Source organism: Otolemur garnettii, unplaced genomic scaffold (genome assembly GCF_000181295.1).
Source record: "Otolemur garnettii isolate 467f Iridium unplaced genomic scaffold, OtoGar3 scaffold00052, whole genome shotgun sequence".
Taxonomy (NCBI): Eukaryota; Metazoa; Chordata; class Mammalia; order Primates; family Galagidae; genus Otolemur; species Otolemur garnettii.
This window is the reverse complement of record NW_003852447.1, coordinates 10,784,426-10,802,605: the sequence shown is the minus strand read 5'-3', so window position 1 is coordinate 10,802,605 and position 18,180 is coordinate 10,784,426.

The window sequence follows — 18,180 nt, the reverse complement described above, 5'->3', positions numbered from 1 at the left end:
AAGTAGGAGAGAGATCCAGGGGACATTTGATGGTGTTTGGAGACATTTTAGATCATAAATGGGTAGGAAGCTATTGTATCCAACAGGCAGAGGCCAGGGATCCTGCCAGACATCATACAACACCAGATGGCCCCTCCAGCAAAGAAGTACATGGTTCAAAATGTAGGTAGTCCAGCGTTAAGAAAGCCTGCCTGAGAAAGGGCAACTTGGCAACTATGGAGGGAAGGTGACCTCCTGAGGTCACCAAATCAGGTCTCCTGATTCCCAAGTCTGTCACCCCTGCCTATTTCTGGTTTTGTTTCACCACAATGAATGTCAAGATTACTGGATGCCATGTTCTTCCCAAGTGTTCATTGAGTACTGTGCATCATTTAAAGTAGGAAGAGGGCTGGGCTGGTCGTCAGTAGAATCTAAAGCCCACACCTTCTCACTTAGGGTTCCGTATTCCTTTTCTACTTCCTTTTTTCATGTTATTTCTCAACATAAATACTTTCCTCTTACCTCTATCCGCCCAGTGCCCTGTGAGAAGTTAGACTATGGCTTCTTTCTTATACAGTACCCTCAGTCCAAAATTACCTTTCCTTCTTCAGGACTCTTTAATCAAAATTGTATCAGTGAAGTTAGCTAAGTAATAGGAAGGAATTGAGGAATCCTAATGAACTGAAGTTGGAATATTTGGTAACCTTACCATGGATCACCCTCTTACCTTTCCCTGGAATGTTTAGTTCAACTTAAAGATTATTTGAATTAGTATGATGAATACACACAGGTGGGAAGCCTCCCTGTTTGCCCTTGAATTGTACTATAGGATTGTGTCAGCCACAGGTAATGTTTGCTTTGGACTTGAGCACTTGTTGCCTTGGTGGTTCTCTAGGTCTGAGGGCTGAGCCGCACTTGGCTTTCCCTTACTGCAGACTTCATCTACAGTCACCTTGATTTTGGACCTCCAAGCCTCCAGAACTGTGAGGGCTAATGTTCACTGTTTAAACTACCCGGTCTGTGGCATTTTGTTATCCCACCCTCTGCTGTCTAATACATGACCCAGGAGGTTTATTCATCTCGAGGAATATCTAGGAATCAGACAACCCCATCACACAGGAGTTCCCTTCCTATCTCTTGAAGGACTTTTAAGACCCATCTGCTCCACAGATGAGCCACAAATGATATTTCAGTTCTCAACCTGTTTGGTTTTTTTTCTTTTTTCGTCCTGAGATCTATCAGTGAACAAATTAGGTGAACATTACCCTCACTCTCTGTTCTCTAGGCTGAATGACCAAATGATGCACAGGCTAGGCAGAAAGATCCCTGTTTTTGGCACCTCTGTCACTGAACCTACTGCATCAAGCAGTTAAATCCCATGACATCTCAAGATTAGAGTAATTGGGTCATCAAGGGGAACACTGAGGAGACAGAGATTTGCTTTCAGTACCCCTCTTGCCCCAATTATTCCTAAATATCAGGCACTCTTACTATTATTTCCTTCTACTTTTGTTTAATCAAATTTGTCTTATTTAATTATAGATCTCAACTCAATATAGGTAGTTGTCACATTGTTATGCTTACATTCCATGATCCTCTAACTTCTCAAAAGGTAAAAATTTTGGACAGATCATAACATTAATATACCATTTTTCTTTTAAAACTCAACATTTACATTTGGAACTCGGATTCCAACTCAGAGAGAACATTTGTGCTTTATGATGCTAAGATGGAGGTAGAGAAGATTTTGAGTTAAGAAGGGACTGTCCACAAAAGGAAAAGTGTGAACCTAGTGAACATTGGCAGGCTACATTTCTGCTTCAGATGCTTAGTAAATATTTATTAGTGAATAAAATACACAAGTGGTAGACATAATATTTTCTATACTCCTTTTAATGCTAAAATATTTTAATTACAGTCTAATGAAGTGCTATATTTTACTTTGAGTTTGGAAAAATTAGTCTTGGATCCTAGTTGTTCATCTTTAAAATAAAGAGTTTGGACAAGACAAAATAGCATTTACTCCTGGAAAAAAAATGAGAAGTTCTCGTGTTCTATGACTTTCCTTAAAATTGACAGCATGGACACTGTATTACATTACATGTGGTTCTTTTGCTGACAACTGATTATGTGGGGTTTTATTAACAAATTAATAATAGGCACCAAGTGAACTCTGTAATAATTATACAAAAATGTAAAGTTGGATTAGTGTATGTCTTTAGGATTTATGCCATGGCTCGATTATTCTGTTTTTAACTATTTTTTTTTCTAGATATCCTTCTAATGGAAGAGCAGTTATTAGCTGGGGTAATCCTGCATGTTAATGGATATAAATGGAAGGAAATACCCAACCTTTTCTATCATTCCTTGGACACTGGTTGTGGTAGCATGGTGATAGGGGCTTTAGAGCTAGTTCTGTTGTTAACCAACATGAGACTCGGAATGGGTCATTTCAGGTACATTCCATGTACTGTATACAATAGCTTGGTTTGCTTTAATTTTTTACTTTATCTGTTTAGAAAGGCAAATACATGTTCATTGTAGGAAATAAAAATAACATCAAAAGGTATAATAAAGGAAGAAGAACAAATAAAGCAAAGTTTCACCATCTAGGGACAATACACAACACACATGCACAGGCATGCACACTCACAGGGTTGCTATGACTTTATCTTTACACTTTTATTCTGGTCTGCACTAAGAATAATTTCCTAGGAATGGGATTGCTGAGTCAAAGGTTACTTAACAGTTAACATTTTGACTGATAGGGTCTCGTTCTCCATGGCAGCGTTAATACTTTGCATACCATTCACTCTGCTGTACAACCTGTTTTCCTACATCCTTGGCTACGTAAATATTGGAAATATTTTCATCTTTGTATAACTCCCTATGACAAATAATACCTTACCAGTAATGATTATTGAATATACAAAGTGTTCATAAAGTTTATGTGCTCTGTAAAATGTACACCTATTTTAAATTGCACACAAAATTTTTTGGACACTCTGTATTTGATGTTACAAGATAATATGATGAAAATGTAAGACATTTGTGAAAATTGTTATTTTTAACTTCTGCAGATAATAAAACTAACCTTCAGGACATCGTGGTTGGAATAAAATCTCTTTTTTTGTTTCTTTGTAGATCACTTTCAAAGGCGTATGTACTAGCAGTTTCATCCTTTCCAGGGATTTAAAAATCACATTTGCTTCCTTCTGTATATGGCATACAAGTTCAAGGTCTTTTCCAAAATGTATTTTCACATTGCTTCGTGGTGTCATAGCACCACATGATTAGGTTGTGTTCCTGTAGAGATAATGTCATACAATCTGTACCCGGAGCTGTGGAAAAGCCAGATATAGCTTGTGTAAGTACCTTTCCTTTATTTGTTAGCCTATAAAAGCATAAAATAAAATGTTCATTTCAGCTTTAACAATATCTAATTAGTGACATTTCCTTCACCAAAGTTTCTATCTTTTTTATTGGCTCTAGTCACACTGTTTTATATGTTCTACAGAATGTCTCATCTTTTTATTTCTTTTAAACTTCATTATCTTTTTGATGACACAGTAATTTTCTTCCCATCTTTTATCTCCCTCCAGCTGACATCCTCACTTTGTCTTTCTTTACAACTATGCAAGCTCTTAATCCATTTGTTTTGGTAACTTTTAATGGAAAATTCAATTTCTATGAAGTATATGCTGGTATTTTTAGAAGGACTTAATTAAGTTCTCGAAAGGTTAGGTGAGCAGATTAAACAAAAAAACGTCTAAGTGTAGCAAGATAGCTTCTTCATGGGAATCCACTGGGGAGGATTGGGGGTGAATAATGACTAGTTACATTAAACTGATACTCTATTTTTCATTAATGTCTTCCCACGAAAGAGTCATGGAATTTATTATGTGCTCTTTCAATTTAAGATTCAGAAATATTCACGCACCCGAAGTAAAACAGGCGGTACAATCAGAAAATAAAAAGAGAAACAAACATTGAGGAATGGTACAGTCAGAATTCGAGACTGAAGACAGTACCTTTGCTTTCTGAACAATAATTCAGCAACTTTAAAAGTAAATTTTCAGATTCTTGAGGCCCATCAAAGGCATATTTGATCTGCATAATTAGTTGTTCAGATTCATTAAGCACCTGCTATTGTAGAAAGCATATTGGATCAGGAGGTAGGAAAATACTGTAAGGCACCCCTTATCTGTATTATTTTCTTCCAGAGCTCAAGTTCTGTGATAGTCATCTTTTCCTTGTTTGAATTTTTTCTTTCTTTCTTTCTAATCAGGGTCGTATCGTTTTGATAAGAGAAGGCAATCAAACTTGTTGGTTCTATTTGCAACTATAATGATATTTCTCCCTGAAACACACAATTCTTATTAAATTTCAACTGAAAGAGAATAGGAAGGAGAGAAGAAATAAACAGTAGGTACAGGATTTCTTTTGTGGGTGTGGGCACCATGCAATATATCCTGAAAACCTCAGATCTCTTAGAACACAGGTCATCACCTCACTGAGCAAAGTGGGAGTGGAAAAATACCATTAAAAGGAGAAAGAATTTGAAACCAAACAGGAGGAATGTGTACTGAACATTGCATCACCAATGATAAAGTACAGGAGAGGAAGTAGAGCGTGGTCGTTAAGAGTTTGGGTTCCAAAATTGGAAATAGCCATGTTTTGAAAGGTGACTTTTTCATTTACTACTTGAGTTTCTCTCTCTGAGCCCCAGTGTCCTTACCTATAAAATGCGTACAATAATTACGCTCCTGTCATGATGTGATTGTGAGAATAAAGAGAAATAACACCGGTAAGGTGGGTTAGCACAGTAAATAATACCACAAAAAACAAATAGTCATTCATTGATCACAAATGTTAGTCACTTTTTAAAGGTCTTTCCGTGTTATGTTAACTTTTCTTATCATGAGGGCCACCAAACTTTCATTTGTATATATACATATGTCTTCGTATGTATGTGTGTATATGTGTGAATCAAATGTATATATGTTTATGTTTGTGTGTATATATATCTATCTACGTGTCTGTAGTATATCTGCAGAAAATTAAAAACAAATTTAACCTGTATTGTGCTAAAATAATTTAGAAGTTGTTTAGAAGTTGTCCTTTCTGTATTTGAATATCTTTATTATTATTACTATTTTTGAGGCAGAGTCTCATTCTGTCACCTAGGTAGAGTGCCATGGTGGCATCATAGCTCACAGTAACCTCAAACTCCTGGGCTAAGGAAGTCCTCTTGCTTCAGTCTCCCGAGTAATTGTGGCTATGGGTGCTAACCATGACTTGATGCTCTGCTAGTTTTTCTATTTTTAGGAGAGATGGAGTTTTGCTTTGGCTCAGGCTGGTCTTGAACTCCTGAGCTCAAGCAATCTACCTGCCTGGGCCCCCTAGGGCTAGGGTTAAAGGTGTGAGCCACTGCTCTTGGCCTGAATCTCTTTTTATAATGTTTAACATCCATATAATGAAGTAGACCTCAAACAAGCATATTTAAAAGTCTCTGTACGCCTACAACTTCTACTATTTTATCAAATGCTCTCTCGATATCTTATAGGTCAAGGTCATGGTTCAGGATTTTATTTTCAAGTCAAGAAATTTGGTGTTTATAAAAGTTATAACTATATTCATCATTTTAAAAAATTAAATCATAGCTGTGTACATTAATGCAATCATGAGGTACAATGTGGTGGTTTTATATACAGTTTGAAATGTTTTCATCAAACTGGTTAACATAGCCTTCAAGGCATTTTCTTAGTTATTGTGTTAAGACATTTATGTTCTACACCTAGTAATTTTCACATGTAAGATATACTGTAGGTGTGGTCCCACCAATTACTCTTCCTCCACCCATCCTCCCCCCTCTCCTCTTCTCCGTCTCCTCTTTCCCCTTCTTCTTGGGCTATACTTGGTTTCATAGTATGACTGAGTACATTGGATATTTTTTCTTCCATTCTTGAGATACTTTGCTAAGAAGAATATATTTCAGCTCCATCCATGTAAACATGTAAGAGGTAAAGTCTCCATGTTTCTTTAAGGCTGCATACTTTTTAATAATATTATCTCATTTAATCACACCACCTCTATGCACCATGGCATTATTCATATTTATAAGAGGAAAAGCTGAGGCTTTGAAATCATAAATAATTTGCCACAATATGAAGTGGGCAATAGGTAAAGTCAGTATTTGAACCCAGACTTTTACATTTTAAATCCCATTATTTTTCTACTATCAGTGCTATATGGAAATATCCTCAGAGCAGAGAACACTATACTCTGATGTTATAGGAGCATGATCTACACAAGTGTAATACACATGTAATGCAAATATTTCCTAGGGTCACTTGTGCATCTTTAAATCCTGGAGGCTTTTTATCCTATCCAAAATATTTCCATGTTAATTTTAAATAAATGCAATTATTTTTCTTACCTACAGTTATGGGCTTCATTATATCTCCTTCCCCTCCAATTTGTACCTTGAGGTACTAATCCCAGACTTCAGATTGTGACTGCGTTTGGAGATAGGGTCTCTAAGTGGTAATTTAAGCTTAGTGGCTCATTGGGGTGGGCCCTAATTCAATATGAGTAGTGTCCTTGTAAAAATGGGAAATAGGACCCACACAGAGAGAAGGTACTGGGAAAAGGCAGCTATCTCCAAGCTTAAGGAGAGAGGCTCTCAGAGGAAACTAATCCTGCCAACACATTGATCGGGGACTTCTAACCTCAGAACTGTGGGGAAAGAAATTTCTCTTGTATCACCTTGTTTGTGGCACTTTGTTATGGTAGCCCTGGCAAACTAATATAGCCACAGTCTATTGATGTCTGCTTTCCATATCATGTATTTATCACCACTTCATTTCAGCTCAATTACACTGTCATCTTGTCCCAGGAGGTTTAGAAAGAAATATCCATACCTGTTGCCTTCCTTGGTATCAAGACTCAGTACGAAAACAGAAGGATAACAATTATTTTGAGGCAGCATTCAAAATGCACATTAGGTTAACTATCTATACTAAGTCACCATTGATAGTAATGAATTCTGGGTTTGGAAATTGAGACTATCATCATCAAGACTGAATTTATTCTTAAGCAGATGGCTTGATGACTGCTAAATAGTCAAGAGCACGTACCAAGTGTTGCTGTCAGCTTCTTTAGACAAGATTAAAGCCAGGAAACTTAGGTGCTAAGGACGGCGATGCAATATTCCTAATGGAGAAAGGAGTCTTGTGTTTACTCATACTCCACCAGAGCCTTTGTTCATTTACGTTAAACCCAATTCATGCAAACATCTGTGTACTTATTTTAGTTGCCAATAAACAATTAAAACAGAGCACTTAATTCAGTAACTGAATTTTTATTTTTTTCTGGTTTTTCTTGGCTGACTGCAATGACCAGATACGCTGGCCTCTTATGTTGCCTGAATGTAACGCTGATGTACAAAAATAAATTTAGAAAACGAGAAGACTTTGAATGTAAGAATATATAATACTGAATTAAATTATATTCAGTGTTTTTAAAGTGAGTCAAATGTTAGAGCAACAAACATGAGAGATATTCTATTTGAACGTTTTAGTAAGCATCCACGGAGTATACACAGAAATTGGTCAGCACCTCTTCATAATGGAGTGAAAAACCTAACTTTCCTGCAGACTTGGGAAACTTTTCCGAATATAAATATTACAATTCATTTATTGACTTTGCATCCTAGGAAATATCAAGAAGAATTGTTTGATATGAATGTAGACCTGAGGCTTGCTAAAATCAATATTTATCTCTCAGGTCAATCAAATTATTGATGTTCAACTCAATGAGAAGTCGGGATGTAGTATCACTATGGACTAAATTTCAACAGAGAAATGTTATAATCCTAAATTTAGTTTTACTTCTCTGAAAATCTGTCTGTCCTTCCTGGTTTTGTATGGTCTGTATTAGGTACAAAAGAAAAGAGTTGTACACTATTAAATGTTTTAGACTTTTTGTTTCTCATACCACTAAGCGAAAGCAAAATATATATATGTATATATATATATATACCTTTATCTTTATATTGTTTAAAATAGAGCACTGTTCAAAATAATAAACTATAAAACATAAGGTAAAAAAAATAGACAAAGTCCAGAGTAAACTCTCATCGACTTCATTTCTCATAGTAAAATTTTCAAGTGTGTAGAAGTTGCTTAAACCTCTGAGTCGCAGTTATATATCTTCAAAAGAAATGATGCCGTGATTTTAAATTGAGTAAGTGCAAAACAACTGTGATAAGTAGAGGTTAAAAAATCCTAAAATATTTCTTTTACGTGGCAATCATCAACTGGTTATTTGCAGTAATGTAGAAAAGCACACGTCTCATATGAATATGGAATTTAAGCTAATGCCACAAGCAAATGAAAATGAGCAGATTTGCTGTCCGTCTACTTCATACCTTTGTTGTCTGGATTAATCATTTCTACTTTGCAGCTAACATCCATATTCATTGGAGAAACTTGTGCCTGTCTTTAAATACATAGTATATTTGATTTATTTTCCTAAATACACTTAAATTATTGTATATATTTTTCTTTTTTATAGTAGGGAACCAAGTCTACTGAACATTTTTATATAGTCTCCTTGCAACTAATACGTATGTTAATTAAATGACATATGACAATAATACATAATTGACACGCTCATGCCTTATTAATTGGCTGTTTATTTTTCTTTGTTACGGATAGTGGCCTCAGTTCCATTGTTAGCTGTAAGATTCCTACCCAAATCTGGGCATTCCAATCTTTCCTATGAAATTATATTAGCTGCTAGAAAATTAAAATAAAGACTTGTAAATGCTAAATCACTCCCAGGAGATCTTATAAATTTGATATATCAGTGCCATGGATATCAAAGCCTTCGAGTGAGACCCCTAGATTTGTCATTTCCTTTCATATTTCATGTCACGAGGTGGCAAACGTATCCACTACCATTTCTCTTCTCTTCTCTTCTCTAACCTGTAACACTGACAAGTGGCTATTGCCTTACTTCTCCCACCTTTTTCCTTTTGGCAATTGGATTGAAGTAAAAGAAAATCAACTCTTCTGATTTAACTATCTGACTCACATACTGTTTATTTATTGATTTTGAACACTAGTTTGATTTAGCCCTACTTTTTTTTTTCACTTCTCTAATTTTTAAACTAGTATAATCTCCCCCCAGTTTTCTGATAACTCTTCTGTTTGAGTGCTTTAGCACTGATGTTTGCACCAGGCTTGTAGCCTGATTATAATTAACCTTCCCATAATAGATTAGCAGGAAGAGCTAAGGTCCTCTTCCCGATGCTTCAGACATTCTAGCAATATCTGCATGATATATTTTATACAAGTTAACTATGGTTAGTTATCTTTTTCTTTCTCATTGAAAGTCTATTTTCTTCTTAAGTTCTATATTTGGCTAATGTAGCTTCAGATTATATCTATTAATACAACCTAGTTTCATTAAATTTAGTTAAAACATGTAACATTAATTTAAAGGGCTGTTTTAATTTTTTGCTGACTTTTTAAATGAAATTTACAATTTATTAGTTGATTATAATCAACTAGTATAATCAGAAATAATTTTAGATTTTGGGCAATGGCTTTCAAGTCACAGAAATTCCGAAAGATGTATAATGTGTGGAAATGGGCTTAAAATATTAATGGAATAGACTGGGAAAAAACAAATTTTGGATTACGGTTTTTGAAAAATTAGGTACTATTTATGCTGTCAAAATTTTCAAATTTTCGGTATTCCACTTACCCATCAGTTTTTCAGAGATTACATCTCTCGCCTCCACATTGGAATTTTTGTCTCATTTCCTTCTCATGGTCCCTGCTTTTTTCTTTCAGTGAACTGAACAAAATTTGTAATCGTATATTCATTTATGTTTTATCTGTCCAATATTTAGCTTCTAAACTAGTTGGTTAACTCAAAGAGCTCAGGAGTCACGTATATTTTGTTCATCAGTTAAATCCTGGGCAGAGTAGAGAATCTAGCACACAGTCAGTGTTTAATCCATTTGAATGAATTCAGTAAGAATGATAGTAAAGTCAAAGAAAGATGAAGAAGGAGAAAGGTAAGGAGGAGCAAGAGGAAGAAAAGGAGAAAGAGCAAGGGGAGGAGGAAGGAAGAGGAGGAGGAGGAGGAAGGAACAGAAGGAGGAAGAGGCCAGGTGGAGAAGAACACCTGGGAGCAGAGACACAATGGTGACTTAATGAATCTTTATTAGGCACTAACTAGTCAGTCTTAGCAATAAACCTATCAGATAGGACCTGTTGGAGAAATAGAGACACACAAAGTTAAGTGATTTGCTTAGGGTCAGATCCCAAGTGTCTGAGCCGGATTTTGCCTGTAAGCTGAATGACCTCATCTAACCAGTCGTGTCCTCTGTTGAGGAAGCTGCTCAGACCACTGATAGCACTTTTTTTCTAAGACAGCTAGGGTGTGAACATAGGTTTACATAAAGTCATAGTACATGCAGAAGCTGGAGTTTTCAGACACTAAATAGATTCACTTCTTACATTAATGAAAAGCTATAGGTTAAGAGAATCCTAGCTGCAGTGGCATGATGGCTCTCCTCAGGCTCCACCTGTCCTTTGAGTCCCTGAGTTGTACCCTTACGTGCTCAGCCACGTCAGATGGCATTCCACCCGAAGCCTTTCAGAGACTGGGAAAATTCTTGTGTAAACCTCTCGTAGGGTATGATGTTATTAAATCTGTATATTGCCCTAATCCCTAGGATTGCTCTGTGCTTTGAAAGTAAAGACACAGGTCAACATGGGACCTTCAAATTCCTTCCTTTACAACAAACTGAATTGTGTCTTGACTTCTGCTCAATTTGCTCTGTGTTTAAAGAGAAAGTGCTCCTGGTTTCCAAGGCTCATCTTTCTTTCTTTAATTGAATTCATTTTTTATATTGATTGGATTCATTATTTTTCTCAGTTCCATAATTCTAGCCCCACAATTTATTACTCAATTTATATCTTTGTTAATATTCACCAAAATTTTTAGGTCAACAAACACTCATATTGCAAATATAAACAAAAATACAACAAGAACTCTTTCACAGCCTCTGCTTCCCTTCCAAACTGCCACCTCCTATCTCTTCTTTACTAAATTTTTCGAAAGACTATTTTTATACTGCTGTTTTCATTGCTTTACCATCCATTAAAGTATTTCTTTTTTTTTCCTGCATATCATCTTACACAAGGAGAAAAATAAATAAAATAAATTATTTTCTTTATGACAGTTGTCTTCCACACTTTATTGAAACTACTGTTTCCGAGGTTATCGGTAAAGTATTGTTATTTCTAGTCATTCTCCTTAGGCCTCATCTTCCTCCAGTTTTCTACTGTATTTGACAATTATTGGACATTCTTCACTCTGTAACCTTCTGTCCCATTGATTCCCTGTCAGGGTCCCTTCGTGGCCGCCACTTATAGGGGCCCAGGACTGGCTAGGTCTCCGGCCCCCTGCTTATCTAGGTTCCAGACACAGACTGCTATGCTGTTATCTGATTCAGGAACAATTGCTCTTAGGTACCTGAGGACTATCTACCTTAGCAGAAGGGAGAGAGAGAGAGAGAGAGAGATCGTCTTTGAGGGTGAAGCAGTCTGAGAAGAATAGATCTTGACAGTCTTTAGCAGAGCTTAGTAAGCTTTAGCAGAGAGACGCCCTGTTGGCGTTCTGCAAGCAGGAGAGGGGACAGAGTCAGAGTGAGCGGTCGTGATAGAATGGACATACGCTTCTGACTGCCTGCTCCTCCAGCCTAATATAGAGCAGATCTTGGGACTCACAGGTGTAGACTGCTGATTCATTAACGCTCTTGTCTCACCGGCTCTCGTGCTTGTTAAGAGAACTAAATCCCTCCCTATGCCCTTTTCACCAAGGTGTGCCATTATCGAGCTACAGGTGTTTCTTACACCTCTGGGTCCTCCTAGCCATAGGCTATACGGGCTGCTACAATTCCCTGACACCATCGTTGTTTAGATAGTCTTATCTTATTTCTTTACTCAGAACAAAGAGGTTAAGAAAGTTTATATTTTATTATTCTTGATTTTAAAGTGGAGCCTTTTCAGTTTCACCATTTAGTTTATGGTCTTTCTTTTATACACCACCTTTTCAGCATCCTTTGATTAACATTCAGACACATAAAATTTCTCTGTATTTCTAAACTAGGTCTATTTATTGTTTAACATCTTTAATTTCCTCAGAAATATCTTCCTCTGGTTTCTGAGCAATAACTGGCGACTTTGCATGTTTTCCCTGAAATTCTAATCCTACTTCCCAAGCTTTAGCCTGATATACCAAAGCCAAATTGAACTCAGTCCAGTAGGGTTGGCATTTCATCTCTCCAGTCCCCCATAAAAGGAGGCTGAGTTATCTTTGAGTCTTTCGTTCTCCTCCCCCCACCACTGTCAAATCACTAAGTTCTATTTGCTCTACCTGCATAGTAGTCCTTCATCATCAGTTGATCATTTATTTTCCCTGTTTCTCCTGAAGAACAGGCAGTTTGACATTCTTATTTGCCCAGAGTACCATAGTTTTCCAGCTGGGATGTCTGCATCTTCAGCTTTTAATTATACTATTCTACCTTTCACCCTGGGGCTTGAATTCGCTTCTTTGAATATAAGTCAGATTGCACATCACTGTTCTTTTTTTTTAAGGAGACAATGTCTTGTTATGGCCTAGGCTGGAGCACTGGCCCCAATCATAGCTCACGGCAAATTTGAGCTCCTGAGCTCAAGTGATCCTCCTGCTTCAGCCTCCTGGTTAGCTAGCTAGGACTGCATGTGCTGTGCCCACATGCCCAGATCGTTTTTTTTTTTTTAATTATTATTATTTTTGTAGAAACAAAATCTCCTATGTTGCCCAGGCAGATCTCAAACACTTGGCCTGAAGTGATCCTCTCTCCTCAGCCTCCCAAAGTTATAGGCATGAACCACTGCACTGTCTCTATATCACTTTTTTAATTAAAAGAATACTTAGATGAGTGCCAATGGCCTAGAGAACACAGTGAAAAAGTGTTCTCTCACCTAAAGTGGCCTTCAGAACTGATGTCATTCTGCTTGTTCAGACTGCCTCTGAATGCTATCAGTATTCTTCCTTACACTGAATTTTTGGCCATTTTTTCTCAATGTGCCATGTGCACTTTCATGCTCTCCTACTTTGGGATGTGCTTTACTTGGAATATATTTTTCTTTCTTTCCTGTCAGTGATAGCCCATCAATCCTGAAGGGGTTAAATTAGTTTATTCTACCTTGCATTGGGATTGATGTTGCTGTCTCTCTATTTTGTAAATACTTCTAAAGCAGAAATAATTTTATTCATAATTGTTCCTTCACTTTCATCCCCTATCACATATATAACACACACACTTTCTCTCTTTTGTGTATAGACAGAGTTTATTAAGCATTTTTGGAATGTTACTATAAAGTTATGAGACTTTGTGGCTTCATGAAAATTAGCTTGGCACTTTCGTGTCACACTTTTTCATGCAGAAATTTACATATAACGAAGTGTAGTTTGGCAAAAAAAAAAAAAAAAGACAGTATTAGTCATAAAAAGGGCTCTATTTACCAACCTTCTTTTGAAGAGGCTGTATAAAGTGTCAGATATTCACATTCATGCTGGCCTTCAATTTTCAGTGCTCTTGCAAAGATTCTTCACTAAGGTCATTCCTTTCAAAGTGTATGGCCTATGGCTGATAACCCTTGATGAACATAATTACCCGAACCACTGAAACTTAGCTAGTGGTTGCCATTGCTGCTGCTGCTTGGTGGTGATGAGTGGGAAAAGCAGAGAGAGTAGGGTGTTGGGATAGGCAACCAAGGAAAGATTAAACAAAATATTTACTGAGCATCATAAACGCTTTCACAAATCCAGAGCTAAACAACGAAAACTCCAACTTGCTTGTAAATCTAATGCAGCGCTATTACTAATAAAAACACACAGGTCACCTCAGAATACATGTTTGTACAAAATGCCTTTGAAACTTTTAACTTCTCAATCATTTTACTAGAATAATTACAGAAAAAATCTCAAAGTATATATGAACAAAAAGCTGGGGAAAAACTCTGATTTTTAAACCTCCACATAACAACACCCTTTACAGCTACATGGTTGCAGATTTTTTTTTAACAAAAAAATAAGTAAGCTTAAGCTAAAGTTGATTTCTTAGGTAACAACATATTTGGAAGTCTTCCTACACTATTAAATGCAATATTCACTTTTAATCATTGCATATTACCAATGGCAGGAAGTTATTTTATTTAATCAATCTATGAATGCCCAGTTTCTACAATTGCTTCCACATAAATAGTCTTGTAAAAATTGTCATCAAGAATTTAGTATAACAGTTTTCGGCAGGACAGGGGCACCAGGGAAGAGAGGATTTGAGAGGGCACACTAAATCCTATGTCCTTCTAGCGCATATTTCTAGTTTTAGTATCCTTGACTCACAATCATATCAAAAAAGAAAAAAAATACATATATATATATGTATAAATGTATCCATCCCAGACATCCAACTGATTTAAAGCCTTTTGATGACTCAAAGCATAGTTCTAGGCAGGAGAAATGAAATCTCAATCTGTGGCAGTTAAATGTTAAATAACTGTATTTTATTATTAATACGAATAATATTTTATTCATTCCACATACCAAAGAGATCAGAGTTCATTCATTCTTTCATTTATTAAACACAGCTATGACAGCCTTGCTCTGTCTCTGGGATAGGAGGAAAAGAGAAAAATGAATATCGTATTTTTACTGTGTGAAATAGGACGTGGAAGAAATGTGGGTGGTCAAGTGACTCAGTCCAAGCAACTCCAGTAAGTCTCTGTTAGTGCCCAGGTGACCAGAACTGCTCTGGCTCAGACTGCTGCTTCTGCTTCTCGCACCAGGCTCCTGTGCCTTCCCTGCCCCCCGCAGGTCCTGCACCCACACCTTTGGCCTTGCTGTTCTTTCTTTGTAGAAGGGGAAAGCTACCTGCTGACTACAGAGTCCCCTCCTTATTAAACTTTCCATTGTTTCCTTCCTGGGGCTTTTGCAAACTATATTCCAAGTTTTACTCTTCACAAGGTAATACATATGTTGTTCAGGAAATAAAACCATGAAACCAGTATACAAACAACTAAATGTCCCCATGAAATAAAACACTAATGTAGTCTAGCGAGGGGGAGGGAATGGGGGGAGGGGATGACATTAGGGTGTTCAGCAGGAACCCTGGGTGCGAGGTGCAACTTGAACTGTACCTTAGAATTGAAAATAATGTAACATAAACATTTGCACCTTCATATCGATTTGAAGAAGAGAATATCTGACGATGCTTGGAAACTCTTACTTGAATAATTTTGATAGGTGGCACTACAGTAGCATTTAAATACACTAATATGAAACTAACTTAAGAGCTCCTCCAGCTAGATTTGGGTCCTAGTTTTACACCTCCAAGCACTGCATACTACTCTTTGCAACACGATCCGATTTGTAATTTAAATAATTATTTGTTTAGTTCTTATATCCCCCATAGATGGTAAGTTCCTAGAAGACAGGGGCCATGTTTACCTTATTCAATTCTATATTCCAGAGTAACACACAGCGGTTAGTGGCACACAATAGAAACTATAAAATATAGGTCACACGAATAAATGACTCACGGAAAGGATCTTCAAGAACAGGATAGAATATGTGGTATTTTTGAGATATAGCTGACCAGGGAACCCTTCTTTTGTAGGAATGCCTATTAGCATTTTATTCTATTTCTTTTTCTACTTGAAACGGGGTCAGGCACTTCAAATCATCTTGTGTACAATGTCCATCTATCCTCTTCTGTTCCTTGTGTCTGCAGCGGGACTATCAGTATACCAGTATTCCAACCCAAACCCGGGGATCATCCTTAACATTATGTTAATCGCCTCACCTTTTTGTTTCTACGTCTCTTTATTGGCCGTTTCTCAACACTGGTTTTAAGACCGGAGCCCAAAACGAGAAAGTACATGGCTCACAGTAGTCTCATAACTGTTTTTTCTCACTGTCCCACAATTATCACATCACAGCAACTGAGTTTTTAAAATATTAGTCTTTTGTTTAAAATATTATTAGACTTAAAAACAATTGTATAAATCTAGTTTGAATTTCGCATTTGTGTCCATCAGTCACTCCCCACTCTAGTTCTACCTGATGTGTTTGATTCCCCAAACCCAGCGTGTTCTGGTTAGCTGCTGATTTCAGGACTGTTGCTCCGGGCTTCGCCACTGAGCACTGCGGGACTCCAAGGCTGTGATGTGAAGGGGTCTCCTAGAGATGGGCAGCACAGCTTCCCTATCCGATAACTCATTTTTTCCCATCCAGAAGTCTTTTCTGACCCCTCTTCTAGTTTCTTATTCTTCTTGTTTCTGATTGTCTCATACCCACTCTGTGATTATTAGACACCTCTGCTTTGTGCCTCTAAAGCATATTGATATTTCTTCTGTCCCAGGACTTATTATGGTCTTCTAACTTTTCTCTAGCTAGACTGGAAGAACTGTGGAAACCAGGCCTCTTGTATTCTATTTGTTGGGCAGTGACCTTCTGTCCAGTACCTAGCAGGGCCTGCATCCTCAGGGCCTCTGTCTTGGCCCTTCCCCTGCCTACAGTGCCATTTCCCATAGCTCCAAGTCCCTGTCCCCACCTCTTTCAGGTGTTAACTCAGGAGTAAACCTTCCTTAGTCACTGACCACCCTGGGATACCCCTCTTCTGTACCTCCCTGTCTTCCTTTCTTGCTTTATTTCATCTCGGCCCCATCTCAGCTGAGCTGGAAAGAGCAGAATTGCCAGGTTCCCGAGCAGCCAACCACAGCATGTACTACTGAGAGATACAAGGAAGAGGCTGAACTGGAGAAAGCGCAGACCCTCCCACCTCCTCTTCCTTCTGTTTCCTCCCATGGAAGAAGAGCTCACGGGTTGAGGGTCGGATGGATGAGCACCTCTGAGGCAGACTGGAATAAAAGATTTCTGGACTTTAATGGACTTGGGGACTGTGGTGGGAGAGGAGAAAGGTTACAAGTGGAAAAGCATTGAGTCCTTCACTTACTACAACTCGACTAATATTTTTTGACTTGAAGATATGTTTGTTGGAGTATTAATGCATTTTCTGCTTAGGAAATTTTTATCTTATAACATTTTCAACTTATGTTGGGGTTACCAGGAGACCACCCTATGGTTATTGAGGCGCATCTGTACTGAGCTCCAGGGGAGAACTGTGTCTTAGAGATTCCCTCACCCCTACCCACATAAGAAGCTTTAGACAAGGAAGCCTGGACAAAAACCTTTTTGAAATGCCCCCAGGAAGGAGGTTGTAGAATGAAGGTTCTTGGGATAGGATTTGGGGTCTGCATGAAAGAGTGGCTGCCTGGGGGCCTGAGGCCTGGACTGCAACTCCCTTTGCTCAGCAGAGCACTGGCTGGGCCAGAGTGGGGCAGCAGTCTCACGCCTGGCAGATAACACCTTTGTAATTTATAATTGTGCCTGAAAAGACACCTAAGTCTTTAGCCAGACACCAGACCCCTCTATCTCATTAGCAGTTATCGCTTTTAACCAACTCTGTGTTAGAACTGTTTTACTTGTTTCGTATAACTTTTCTGTAGAATAGAAGCATTGTGAGGGCAGAGGAATTTTGCTCTTTGCCCTCAGGTAGCTAAATGCTATGGTTTGGATGTAGTTTTGTTTGACCACTTCAGCTTCATGTTGGCATTTCATCCCCAATGTTGGAGGTGGGGGTCTAATGGGAGGTGTTTGCATCATGAGAGTAGAGACCTCATGAATGTAAATGGTGCCATCATCTCAGGAGTGAGTTTTTGCCCAGTTAGATTCCGTGAGAGTTGGTTGGTAGTAAAGAGCCTGACACTTCCCGCCTCCCTGTCTCACTTCCTCTCCCCTCCTGTGATCCCTGTACCTGCCAGCTCGCCTTTGCCTTTTGCTATAAGTGGAAGCAGCCTCTGGCCTTTGCCAGATGCTCAGTCTTCCAGCCAGCAGAATCATGAGCCAAATAAAGCTTTTTTCTTTTCTTTCTTTTCTTTTCTCTCTCTCTCTTTTTTTTTTTTTTTTTTCAGACAATGTCTGACTTTTTCACCTTGCATAGAGTGCCATGGTGGCATCATAGCTCACAGCAACCTCAAACTCTTGGGTTCCAGCAGTCCCCTTGCCTCA